We start from the raw sequence: 12,907 nt of genomic DNA on the forward strand, positions 1-12,907 counted from the left end.
AACTGACCAAACACGTCGGTTCTCCCCCCCCCAACAAAAATCCTGTCTACGCCCATGTTTAAATGTATTAAATTAATATATCAAGCCGAATAAAATATGAAAAGTGTACGTGCCGCCGGCGCGCTTTCTCACTCGGCTTCTTCTCCGTGAGGAGAAGCGGGCACCCGACCGGGTACAAAGACATCTTGATTAGCGTTTAAAGGCATTAAATCAATAAATATCCATTTATAAATATCAATAATATTTAATGAATGAATATGAAGTGTGTCAAAGTGGGCCCCGCCGCGCTGAGGGAAGAGCGCAACTCTCGGCCTTGCCTTCTTTCCTTCCGTGAGGTAAACGGGGCGGCGCTGTGAGGCGCGCGGCCTCCTTCGCTTTCCCCTCGGCCTCGCTCTCTCGCTCGGCGGCGGAGGAAACTCCTCCCTCGTCGCGCCGCTTCCTTCCCTCCGGCTTCTCCCGGCCTCCGCCTCTCTCTCGCCCGGGCCATTTCCACAGATGAGGACGAGTCACCTGGCCGAGAAGAAGGCGGCGGCGGCGGCAACGGCGACCGGGCTGAGGTAACCGGGCTGAGGTAAGCGCCGGCTTCCCGGGCCGGCTTGGCTCTCTCCGCCTGCCCGCCCTATCTCGCCTCGCAGTTTGGCGGCCATGGCTTCCGCCTCGCAGTCCCCACAGCCGAGGAACGCCGCCCTCTTCCCGGGCCGGGGAGACCCGGCTCAGGCGGGCGGGCGGGTGGGAGCCCTCGCCTGACGAGGCCTCGTTCTTCGGGATCCAGGCCCGAAGGTCGCTCGCCGGCTTCGCTTTTCCTCCTCCGCGGGAGGTTTCGGTTCCGCCGCGCCTCCTCCTCCGCCGAGCTGTTTTGCGCCGGCTTTCAGGATCGCTCTGCGCCCTTTTTGGTGCGCGTGGAGGCGGAGGAGGCCCGTTTCTCCGTTCCCAGCAAGGCCTCTTCGCCTTGTGGAAGGAGCAACCGGGGGTCTCTTGGCGAGGGAATGTGGCTTTAAAGCTTTTATATATATATATTTTGGGCTTTTGGCCTTTTCTCACATTTGCTTTCCCTCTCCGTAGATCAGTGATGGCGCCACCTGTTTTTTGGGACTACAACTCCCGTCATCCCTGACCACTGGTCCTGTTAGCAAGGGATGATGGGAGTTGTAGTCCCAAAACAGCTGGAAGGCCGTGTTTGCCTATGCCTGGTCCAGATCATGCCGGGTCCTCTATGGCAGGCATCCCCAAACTTGGCCCTCCAGCTGTTTTGGGACTACAATGCGCATCATCCCTGACCACTGGTCCTGTTAGCAAGGGATGATGGGAGTTGTAGTCCCAAAACAGCTGGCGGGCCAAGTTGGGCCAGCACTGCTGTAGATGCATTGGGTGGGTGTGGTGAGTCACGTTTTGTTCTCCTCTTTGCACAAACCAAACTGGATGACTAGCTGAGCAACTGCGGGGGGAAAGGTTTGTAGGGTGAGTCGTGAGAAACTCCTTTTTAAAAATTCCCCAACCTGGTCCAGCGCATAGTTATCAAGGCCGTTTTATCTGTTTCCGCCCTGTTCCCATCCTAGGTAAAGGTAAAGGTACCCCTGCCCGTACGGGCCAGTCTTGACAGACTCTGGGGTTGTGCGCTCATCTCACTCTAGAGGCCGGGAGCCGGCGCCGTCCGCAGACACTTCCGGGTCACATGGCCAGTGTGACATCGCTGCTCTGGTGAGCCAGAGCCGCACACGGAAACGCCGTTTACCTTCCCGCTATAAAGCGGTACCTATTTATCTACTTGCAATTTGACGTGCTTTCGAACTGCTAGGTGGGCAGGAACTGGGACCGAAAGACGGAAGCTCACCCCGCCGTGGGGATTCGAACCGCCGACCATACGATCGGCAAGTCCTAGGCACTGTGGTTTTACCCACAGCGCCACCTGCGTCCCATCCTAGGGGTTGGTAAAAAATCTACAGCTTAAAAACAACACAAATTGCATTGCATGGGGTTGGACTAAATCATAATAATTATTATAATAATTATAATTATTTATTATTTGTACCCCGCCCATCTGGCTGGGTTTCTCCAGCCACTCTGGGTGGCTTCCAACAGAATATTAAAATAAATAACCTATTAAACATTAAAAGCTTCCCTAAACAGGGCTGCCTTCAGATGTCCTCTAAAAGTCTGGTAGTTGTTGTTCTCTTTGACATCTGGTGGGAGGGCGTTCCACAGTGCGGGCGCCACCACCGAGAAGGCCCTCTACCTGGTTCCCTGTAACTTGGCTTCTCGCAGCAAGAGAACCGCCAGAAGGCCCTTGGCACTGGTCCTCACTGGGTCCCTTTCAGCTCCACAGTTCTATGATTCTATGAAACACGTGGGTACATTACTCCATTTTTATTCTTTTTAATTTTTATATGAACTTACAAAGTTATGCAAATAATTAAAAGCTGGTGGATCCTGCTCAGCCACCCAGCGAAAAATCCTTTGTTGCTTGCGTGGTGGTTCATTTGCTGCTAACTGGATAAGGCCTGTCGTAACAGAGAACTTGCTGTTTTATTTTGTTGTTAACAGTCTGGCCTGTACCTGTGTCCTTAGGGCTAGCTTGCAGCAAGGAATGAAATTTTTTGGAAAATTTGAAATTAAATAACAATAAAAGAGCACCGAAACAAAATTGCATGGAGTAAAAATAAAGCTATTATTTATTTCAGTACAGCAAACGGATGGAACTGGCAGAAGCTGATAGTTTTAGCCAATTGCATGGACGTAGCCAGGAATTTTGTTAGGGGGCAGGCCTTTTGTTGGGGGGGGACACACAAACCTCAGTTTGCTATGTATTTTTATTGACTGATTGGGGGGCAGTTGCCCCCCCCGGCTACACCCATGTACCTATGCACATTATTGACCATTCAACTGGGAAATACTCAAGCTTGCCCTCTTGATGAAACCTTGGGGAAGAGAGTTCCGTCTAGATATAGACACATTTGGTACTGCAGATATCAGGACACATTTTCTGCTGATTCCCTGAGATGGTAGTGAATATGACGCTTTGAAGAGTGTAATTGAGTACAAGAGAGGTCTGCCTCTTAAACTTGTGTACAGTCACACCTTGTGTTACAGACGCTTCAGGTTGTGTTTTTTTGGGTTACGGACCCGCCGAAACCCGAAAGTACTGGAATTGAGTTGCTTCCGGGTTTCGGTGGTCACGCATGTGCAGAAGCGCTAAATCGCACGGATCACGTTCGCAACCCGAGCGTCCACTGTAGTGCCAAAGCCACTTTCCAAAGGGTTCAAAGTCAGTCCCATGGTTTCTAGAAAACAATTTAAATCCAGTGTACACACTAGACCTCTTGTAAAACGTGTGTTTGAAACTGATGCCCCATGAAGTTTCTGTGCAGTTACCAAGGGTGGCATCGGGGCTTCCAACAGATTAAAAACAGAATAAAACATCAAACATTAAAAACTTCCCTAAACAGGGCTGCCTTCAGATGTCTTCTAAAAGTCAGGTAGTTGTTTATTTTCTTGACATCTGATGGGAGGGCATTCCACAGGGCAAGCGCCACCACCGAGAAGGCCCTCTGCCTGGTTCCCTCCAACCTCACTTCTCACAGGGAGGGAACCTCCAGAAGGCCCTTGGAGCTGGACCTCAGTGTCTGGGCAGAACGATGAGGGTGGGGACGCTCTTTCAGGTATACGGGACCGAGGCTGGTTAGTATATGGGACCGAGGCCAGCACCAACACTTTGAATTGTGCTCGGAAACGTACTGGGAACCTAACTCTGAGTGCAGCTTAGTAAGCCTTCACTGGGTTCCAGAGGGTATAGCAGGGATGTGCAGTTTAAGGCTAGCAGGCCAGATGTGGCCCTTCTGGCCTCTCCATCTGGCCCTTGGGACTCTTCCCCAGGCCACACGCACACCAGCCCTGTTCCCCCACCATCCTCAGTGCTTTGCCTGGCTGGGCTGTGTCTTGGGACTGTGATAAGGCTCTTGTTTGTCTGGACAGGGGCTGGAGAGGCATGTGCCTGAGTGCAGAAGCCCCTGGCTTTTGTGTGGCTAGAATGTTGCCTGCTGTGTGAAAGTTCGCATCCTGCCACTTCCCTCTGGCCTTGGCCACAGCTGGTGTATAGCCCTTGGATGGGTCGAAAAGGGTTCTGAACCCTTTTCAGGCAGAAGTACTGCTGGTAGGCTCCTTGTCAGTGGCAGGCTACTGAAATTCCCAAAATGGGGAGGGGGAGGCACTGAGATGTTCCAGGATCCACTGGATCTCAAGCCAACTCCACTCCTGTGCAGTCCTCCCAACCATTAGGCCGGCTAATGTGACTCAGCCAGGATTTGGATTGCTCTGCTAAGGTTTTAAAAGACCTAGATCACTACTAAATATTGTTGCACCGTTGTACATACTTAAGCTATCAGTGATTTTAATATCAAACTGTGCATTGTTTTGAGGTTAAAGAAAGAGCTTTTAGACACCTTTTGTGTGTGGCACACAATCTGTTATGGTTTTTTGTTGAAGAACAGTGTGCTGGTATACTTCCATCGCATAAAATTGTAAAATGAAAGGATTTTTTTTAATGCAGAAAACACATATCTGGTGTTTGCTTTTTGGCTCAAGTGACAGAATAAATATAGGTTATTAAATTTGTAAGTATTAGTGAGGCAAAGATAGTAATAGGCATCTTGGAAGGGACATGAAGTAACTTTATAAAGGCAAATAGGAATGCAAATTGAGTTCAAGGATGCTGACATTCTCCCTGCAACTCTTTATGAAGTGGTGTGCTCCTTGTAGAGAGAAACATGTTGTGGCTTGGCTGGTTTGTAGGTTTGATTTCTCAATGGGGAACTCTTAATTTGTAATCTTGGGTCTTACAATAAGGATTTTGTGAAGGTATATTTCCTTCTTGAGAAACTTCTTCACAGAAGTTCACAAACCTTACAAATGTATTGAAAAGTATTTGTCAGTCTGTGGGAGCTGATGTCCTACGCACTGTAGACGAGGAAAATGTGAAGAGTAGGAAAAAGTTCATATTGTATTTATGTGTAGGCATAAGGAGAGAAACATGTTGTGTACCTCCTTTACTGTAGGAGATTCTTGTAATGGATGTCATTGATTGTCTTCTAAAAATTAGTAACTGGATGGCTTTGAAGTGAACCAAATCAATCAGCTGGTAAAGGCAGCACTGTCTTTAATTTTAACCAATATAAGAACTTTTGATAGTTACTGGTATAAATAAAGGGTTGTGGACCTTTTTCATCTTGTGAGCAACCTTTTGGGAGCCGCATGCAGGGCCAGAGACGAAAGTAGGCAGAGAAACAGATACGACTCTTGGTAAAGGTAAAGGGACCCCGGACCATTAGGTCCAGTTGTGGCTGACTCTGGGGTTGCGGCGCTCATCTCGCTTTATTGGCCGAGGGAGCCGGCGTACAGCTTCTGGGTCATGTGGCCAGCATGACTAAGCCGCTTCTGGCGAACCAGAGCAGCGCATGGAAACGCCGTTTGCCTTCCCGCTGGAGGGGTACCTAATTATCTACTTGCACTTTGACGTGCTTTTGAACTGCTAGGTTGGCTAGTCCTAGGCTCTGTGGTTTATCCCACAGCACCACCCGCGTCCCACTACGACTCTTTGTACAGGAGGCTATATCCCTATTCCCAACCATACATCAACATCTCTCAATCCTCTGCCCAAGCAAGCAAGAGGCATTCTCTCAGTTCAAGAACACATTCCAGAGGAAAAAGCATTCAATGGGTGAAGGAGTGTGGTCTCGGAAAAGGCCTGGGGGCCTTACAGTTGGGCCATATTACCCTGGTATAAGTGCTCTTTAGAAGAGGGGATTCATTCCCATTCTTTCTAGTAATAGACCTGTAACGCTTAAAGTGGTTATTCAAGTCAGGGATGGGAATTCTGTGACTTACAGATCTCCTTAAGCCCACCAGCCTCTCCATTTTGCCCAGCGGCCATTTCAGCCAGGCCACGTTCACTTGCTGTGCAGGTAGAGGTGGAGCTTGGATGAAAGGTGCTTGCACAGTGCTTCCCAAGAACCCAGCAGCTGGCACTTCAGAAGCACTTTGCAAGCGCTAAGTACAGGGCTCGCAAAAGCAATCAGCTGATTGTTAGGTGGTTTGGAAGCTTCCAGTTCTTAAAGGAGCTTCTAAAACGGAACATTTTTTCCTTTCCAAAGGAAGCAGTTTGTAGTCAAAAGTGCTTCCCCCAGTTCCTTCAATGCACGCTGCTTTCTCAGCAGAGGGAAAGAGTATTTCCCCTCAGCAGAGGCTTCAAAAAGTCTCCCTCTGACTGATGATCAGCACCCAGTAGGCAAAGTTGGGCCATGGTGAAGATAAAGTTCTGGCCCGCTGACCAGATCTGGTTCCCCATCCCAGGTCAAAGTGGGCAGAATTATTTGGAGGACATCTGTTTGGTACTCAGGATATCAGATAACTAATGAATGAAATGCTCTATCCATTCTTTCCTCTTTAATTAATGTTGGTAACAACGAGGATATCTAGAATAGGATCTCATTTAATTTTCTTGATTCCTTTTCTTTCAAATTTGAACTCTGCCTTGCGATTTCTTTATAAATCATATTGTGTATGCAGCTTTCATGAATTAACCTGATAAGAGATGTTTGCTTACTGGCTTAGATTAGTACAGTATATGAATACTGAAATGGAAAGGAACCCACTAAACAGACCATAATCCCTGAAACGTTTTAAATGCATTAGGCACAAGACCTACATGCATAAAGCTGTATTCAGTTTCCTTGTTTATCTGAAACACAAACTGAAACTTGCCTAACACTTTCAGGTGCTTCTTAAACAAAGCTGGGGATTTCCCTCATTGGTAATAACCACAAACATAAATTAAAGCTAATCATACTGACTTTCCGGTACACTACTGTGTAGTAAGGACTCTGCCTGGGCTCTCTTATCTACCATCTTGGAGAAAGAAGGCTGCTTCATCTACTGTGTATTTTGGACAATGGTTTGTCCCTTTGTTTCTCCGCTATGAGTTTGGACGCCTTTTGAGGTATCATTGGCAGACTCTGCATGAGGGTTTCTGAGATGGGGTTGAGGTTGGGTTACCAACTCCCATTTTGAGTTAAGATGGTGGACCTAATCACCACTTTGGTGTAACTTTGCCTTCATAGGTTTGGCAGCCTCTTCAGATATTATCACCAAAGTTGGCATGAGGGTTCCTGAGATGAAGGTGGCAACTTTTGTTGACATTTGGACAAAGCACCATTTTGAATCAAGATGGCAAACCAGAAACATGACTTTGATGTGACGTTACCCAGGTCCAACCTGAAAAATTATACTGTCCATTTAAAAATCACAGTACAGTGGTACCTCGGGTTACATACGCTTCAGGTTACATACACTTCAGGTTACAGACTCCGCTAACCCAGGAATAGTGCTTCAGGTTAAGAACTTTGCTTCAGGATGAGAACAGAAATCGTGCTCTGGCGGCGCGGCAGCAGCAGGAGGCCCCATTAGTTAAAGTGGTGCTTCAGGTTAAGAACAGTTTCAGGTTAAGTATGGACCTCCGGAGTGAGTTAAGTACTTAACCCGAGGTACCTCTGTACGTATTTGGTTTCTTTAAAAAATTGGGCAGTGCTGGGCCATCTTCATTCGTGTAACAGGAGGTTATTCTTGAGACCTTTCAACATTTCACAGTGGTAGATTAAGATTGCTTCTGTGCACAAGGGGTTTTGCAGTCTACTAGTGTGGCCTGATAGACAGTGGTGGGCCAATACAATCTAGTCTCAAATACAAGAGTGGGTGGCTCTGTGGTCTAAACCACTGAGCCTCTTGGGATTGCCGATTGGAAGGTTGGCAGTTCGAATCCACTTGACAGTGGTAAGCTCCCGTTTCTCTGTCCCAGCTCCTGCCAACCTAGGAGTTCGAAAGCATACCAGTGCGAGTAGATAAATAGGTACCACTGTGGCAGGAAGGAAAACAGTGTTTCCATACATTCTGGCACTCGTCACGGTGTCCCGTTGCACCAGAAGCGGTTTAGTCATTCTGGGCACATGACCCAGAACAGCTACTGCGGACAAACACCGCCTCCCTTGGCCTGAAGCGGGATGAGCACTGCCCCCCATAGTTGCCTTTGACAGGAGTTAACTGTCCAAATATCCTTTACCTTTTTTACCTAAGTCTCAAATACACCACAAGGAGTAAGAAACTGAAAGCTGCTGTCTCCAGATGGCAAGAGAAGGGAGGCAGGTTACTTGCTGCCAGTGTTCGAAATTAGCAGGCGTGAGGTGCATTTTGCACCTGGATTTCGGCCATTTTCAACCAAGTGAACATTCCTGGGCACCAGAATGGCGCCTGGCATCTCCACCATCTTGAGGTGCATGCCTGGGATCGTTGGATCTGGACTCTTTTCATACACTAGCACCCCATTCTGTAGAATTTGATCAGTTAAATTTTATCTGCCCAATCGGAATGAATTTCTGGAACCGGTTTGCTTTTTCTGTGCAGCCTGAGCAAGAGTAGTCACCGCTAGGAAAAAGAGCTTGGGGTAGGCCAGGTATGTGGACTGTCCCTGGATCAAGAGACTTCTCAAGGTTGTCATCTGAACTGAGAATCAATCACAGTTAGTCCAAAAATTGAAAAATGTAGACTTTATTCCTGCCCAAAAATGGCAACTAGATATTCCGTTTTGGCGACTAACCTTGGTTTAGGGAGCCATTTGACTCCTAGCTTATATATCTGAGTTTGTAACACTGCTTGCAGCATGGTAAGGGATGCGAAAAAGACACCTGTATATGCAGTATGGGACGTGGGTGACTTGCCGATCGTATGGTCGGTGGTTCGAATCCCCGCGGTGGGGTGAGCTCCTGTCTTTCGGTCCCAGCTCCTGCCCACCTAGCAGTTCGAAAGCACCCTTAAAGTGCAAGTAGATAAATAGGTACTGCTTTATAGCGGGAAGGTAAACGGCGTTCCGTGTGCTGCGCTGGTGCCGGCTCGCCAGAGCAGCGATGTCACACTGGCCACGTGACCCGGAAGTGTCTGCGGACAGCGCTGGCTCCCGGCCTCTAGAGTGAGATGAGCGCACAACCCTAGAGTCTGACAAGACTGGCCCGGGCAGGGGTACCTTTACCTTTACCTTTATATGCAGTATATTGTGTTTATACCCCCCCCAACAGTTGATACATTTAAAACAAAACTCAAGTAATAGAAGAACATATTTGGCTAATATTGCACATTGGAGTCTAAATGTTTTTATGCTAGTTTTTCTGAACTGAAGACATTACCTTAAAAGCAGTAGAAAGTTTTCTGACTTTGAGCAAGATTGAGCACACAAAACCTAATGCACCTGATGAAATGAACGTTGCCCCTCAAATCAGGGTGTATTGACAGGAAAAGTCTATGTGTGTTGTAGTGGGATTCTCCAGCTTTTTCAAAATGCTGAATAAAATTAATCATGAAGACAAAATCCCCACCATTTCAAGTAAAGTTAGAACTCTTTGTTCAGGAAACTCCCACAAATAAAAGCATTTGTGTGGGATACTAGAAGCTGAAGCGTCAGTGGTGGTTTTACAAAGCGATTGTTGCTGTTTGATTTTTCTCTTTAATCATTAACCTTCTTGTGCTAGAAAGTAATTGCTGCTATTGATTGGCAATTCTCAGGTTCAGAAACATCGATACTCTTGTCTCAGGTAGGTGTTTGGAAAGGTTTTGTTATTGTTAACAGAAGGCAGTCCTGAGTTTTTTTCCTTTTTTATTTTATGCCCTCCAGTCCACTTCTGTTGCTTTCCTGTTGGTATATCACCTTCTGTTGAGAACATGAAGCTGTCTAGTTTTGTTGCAGATAATCCCTCTTATACTCAAGGTGGTAACGGAATGGAGGTGCTGCTGACAGGAGGCCAAGTAATGGGCAGCTGATCCTATGATCACTACAATTTAGTATTGTTATTATATCATTTATTACATTTCCATACCGTCCTTCATTCAGAGGATCATAGGGTGGTTTACAATATAAAAACACAAAAATGCATACCATAATAATAAACAAACAGTAACCCCACACATAGTTTATAAAGCCATAGGTTGTTTCAGTAGCCAAAAGCCTGAGAGAAGAAGGCATGGAAAGGTGTGTAACGAAGGCACCAGGCAAGCCTCCATGGGGAGAGCATTGCACAAGCAGGGAGCCACCACCGAAAAGGCCTCTTCTCGTGTTGCCACTCTTTGGACATCTCATTGAGGAGGGACGTGAAGAAGGGCCTCAGATGATGATTATGGGGCCAGTTCATAGGGTATACAAAGTAGTATGCAAAGTAATTCTCTTTTCTCTCACCACTTTTTCTCACTAAAATTTAGCTCTGTTTTGGTAAATGACATCAGGGGCAAACTTTTTTAAACAGGTGTTTTGTTCTACTTTATCTCAAATGAATTGGTTTTTTGGGGTGTGTGTGACATATTCTTGAGCTTTGTCAGGGCACAAGGAACCTCATGAAGGTGACTCAGAGCCTCTAATGAGCCTTCATTCTGGTGCATGTGCTTAGCTTGCCAGTTTTTCCTGATCTCATGTTCCAGCACAGGGTCACCCAGAGCTGCTGGGCTGCCTGTAGGGAGTCTCATACCTTGCATGTTCTTCGCACAGATATATGATCTCAGCTTCAGTAAAACGTTGCCAAGCTTTCTGTTTCTCATGATCTAGCAAGGGTCCAGGCAGGCAAAAACATGTCTGAGCTTAAAGCAGAAATTTGGGCCTGCTTAAAACATGGGCTACAGACGTGGGTGGTGCTGTGGTCTAAACCACTGAGACTTGGGCTTGCCAATCGGAAGGTTGGCTGTTCGAATCCCCGTGATGGGGTGAGCTCCCATTGTTCGGTCCCAGCTCCTGCCACCTTGCAATTCGAAAGCATACCAGTGCAAGTAGATAAATAGGTACCGCTCCAGTGGGAAGGTAAACGGCGTTTCCATGCGCTGCTCTGGTTTCACCAGAAGCGGCTTAGTCATGCTGGCCACATGACCCGGAAAAACTGTCTGCGGACAAACGCCGGCTCCCTTGGCCAGTAAAGCGAGGTGAGCACCGCAACCCCAGAGTCGTTCGCGAGTGGACTGAACTGTCAGGAGTCCTTTACCTTTTGAAAACATGGGCCAGGGTTTTCTTGACTACCGTTTGCTTCCTTTCTACCCCAAGTAACAGTTTAGTGTTTAATATGACAGCACCTGCACTTTCCAACTCCCTGCCTACTGAGATCAAGCAAGTCCCTTCACTGTAGTCTTGCAGGGGCCTGCTAAAAAAGAAAACCCCAAATTTTCTGAGGTGGCACCCACCCCTCTTCCATAACCTAGGATGTGGAAATGCCTGCGCTCGAATGCACAAACTTCACCTAGCCAGCCCACTCATAAATGTTTGCCAGCCCAGTCTTGGGACTCCAGCTGCTTGTTACACTAAATGCTGATGGTTCATAGAATCATAGAATCATAAAGTTGGAAGAGACCACAAGGGCCATCGAGTCCAACCCCCTGCCAAGCAGGAAACACCATCAGAGCACTCCTGACATATGGTTGTCAAGCCTCTGCTTAAAGACCTCCAAAGTAGGAGACTCCACCGCACTCCTTGGCAGCAAATTCCACTGTCGAACAGCTCTTACTGTCAGGAAGTTCTTCCTAATGTTTAGGTGGAATCTTCTTTCTTGTAGTTTGGATCCATTGCTCCGTGTCCGCTTCTCTGGAGCAGCAGAAAACAACCTTTCTCCCTCTATATGACATCCTTTTACCGTATTTTTCGCCCCATAAGACGCACCGGCCCATAAGACGCACCTAGTTTTTTGGGGGGGAAATAAAGGAAAAATTTTTTACTTCCCCCCCAGGTGCGCTGCGCTACACCAGCAGCTTGGGGCGTGCGGAGCTCAGCGCGCCCTAAGCTTCTGCGTGCTGGCAAGGTCTCCGCTAGCGTGGGAGAGCCGGGCGCCTCTCCCAGGGCTAGCGGACCCGTGCGCTAATCAAGAAGCTTGGGGCGAGCTGAGGTCAGCGCGCCCCAAGCTTCTGCGTGCCGGCAAGCAGTCCGCTAGCCCTGGGAGAGCCGCGGGGCTCTCCCAGGGCTAGCGGATCGCTGCGCTACACCAGGAGCTTGGGGCGTGCTGAGCTCAGCGCGCCCCAAGCTTCTGCGTGCGCGCAAGCAGTCCGCTAGCCTTGGGAGAGCCGCGGGGCTCTCCCAGGGCTAGCGGATCGCTGCGCTACACCAGGAGCTTGGAGCGTGCTGAGCTCAGCGCGCCCCAAGCTTCTAGGTGCGCGCAAGCAGTCCGCTAGCCTTGGGAGAGCCGCGGGGCTCTCCCAGGGCTAGCGGATCGCTGCGCTACACCAGGAGCTTGGGGCGTGCTGAGCTCAGCGCGCCCCAAGCTTCTAGGTGTGCGCAAGCAGTCCGAAGCACGGGGAGCCCGAAGCACGGGGAGCCCGAAGCACAGGCTGCCGCCCCAAGCCTCGCACACCTGGTGGGACCTCCTGCCGGGAGCGCGAGGCTTGCTGACACTCGCCCGAAGCAGGGGAAGCCCTCCGGAGGGCTCCCCGTGCTTTGGGCGACAGGCTGCCGCCCCAAGCCTCGCGCACCCGGTGGGACCTCCTGCCGGGAGCGCGAGGCTTGCTGACACTCGCCCGAAGCAGGGGAAGCCCTCCGGAGGGCTCCCCGTGCTTCGGGCGACAGGCTGCTGCCCCAAGCCTCGCGCACCCGGTGGGACCTCCTGCCAGGCGCGCGAGGCTTGCAGGCATTCGCCCCATAAGACGCACCCCGATTTCCCCTTCATTTTTGGAGGGGAAAAAGTGCGTCTTATGGGGCGAAAAATACGGTATATATTTGAACATGGCTATCATATCACCCCTTAACCTCCTCTTCTCCAGGCTAAACATGCCCAGCTCCCTTAGCCGTTCCTCATAAGGCATTGTTTCCAGGCCTTTGACCATTTTGGTTGCCCTCCTCTGGACACGTTCCAGT

General features: G+C 48.9%; 1 protein-coding gene across 2 annotated transcripts in view; it reads left to right on the plus strand.

Annotated features, from left to right (window-relative positions):
* Positions 1–200: 200 nt before the first annotated feature.
* TRAF6 (TNF receptor associated factor 6) overlaps positions 201–12,907 on the plus strand; it is a 30,008-nt gene continuing 17,301 nt past the window's right edge. For both annotated transcript variants that reach the window (XR_014529078.1, XM_083516805.1), the window contains exon 1: positions 201–571. The gene's annotated coding sequence lies outside the window, so the exon portion shown is untranslated. The remainder of the gene's footprint in view (positions 572–12,907) is intronic.

This window comes from Podarcis liolepis (genome assembly GCF_965112155.1).
Source record: "Podarcis liolepis genome assembly, chromosome: 8".
NCBI lineage: Eukaryota > Metazoa > Chordata > Lepidosauria > Squamata > Lacertidae > Podarcis > Podarcis liolepis.